The sequence below is a fragment of the Morone saxatilis genome, unplaced genomic scaffold (assembly GCF_004916995.1).
Source record: "Morone saxatilis isolate NCDOM2014 unplaced genomic scaffold, NCSU_SB_2.0 Contig17, whole genome shotgun sequence".
Taxonomy (NCBI): domain Eukaryota; kingdom Metazoa; phylum Chordata; class Actinopteri; family Moronidae; genus Morone; species Morone saxatilis.
In genome coordinates, this window is record NW_023339729.1 from 25,375,307 (window position 1) to 25,376,181 (window position 875).

The window sequence follows — 875 nt, forward strand, 5'->3', positions numbered from 1 at the left end:
GTAAAATAAAGTAAAATAACATAAAATAAAGTAAAATAACGTAAAATAAAGTAAAATAACATAAAATAAAATAAATAAAAGTGGTTTGTGTTGGAGCAGGTGACGTAACTGCGGAGGATGCTGGCTCAGACCCAAAAGGTGCGTTCAAGGGTCACCTGAGGACAATGCAGAGGCACTGTAAAAACCCTGTAATTTAAAGGTTTGTTGGTGACATATGCAGCATATTATTACATAAACACAATTTATTATTGATTGTTTATCAAGATGGTATCGGCCAATAAACTTTCTGTGGGTTTTCTGTGTGACTAACATTAAATATTTATACTTATTAAGAATTATTGGGATTATGATGATTGTCAAAGTAAAATAAAAACAAAAATTGCTATACAGGATTATAATTCTTACATTTTTATAATTATATACGTTCATTTAACTCATTTTTAAGTAAAACTAACTAAATTTTGTGAGTTAAAAATAACATTTTTGATCAAATAGCTTTTTATTTGTACTGTGAAAATAAAAACTACTTAAGTTTCTGTAACCTACAAAACCAAGTTAGTGTCACTTAAAATCACTCGTAAAAGCAGCTAATTAATTAAATTGAATGTATGTGAACGAGTTTGTTTGGAGGATTATTTCTTTAATGAGGATGTGTTGTGTTGGTTTACAGTGTACAGATTATTGATTAATACAGCTGATCAGAAAATAACTGGTGAGTTTACTTAGATATCAGCTCGATGCCTAAAAAATAAACTTCCACTGGGACACTTTAGATTTATTAACAGACATCAAGAGTTTATTTAGAGTTTCAGCTTTTGTCAGTTTCTCTATAAAATGTAGATTTCTAGAACAGATCAGGTTCGATTTCCCACAGC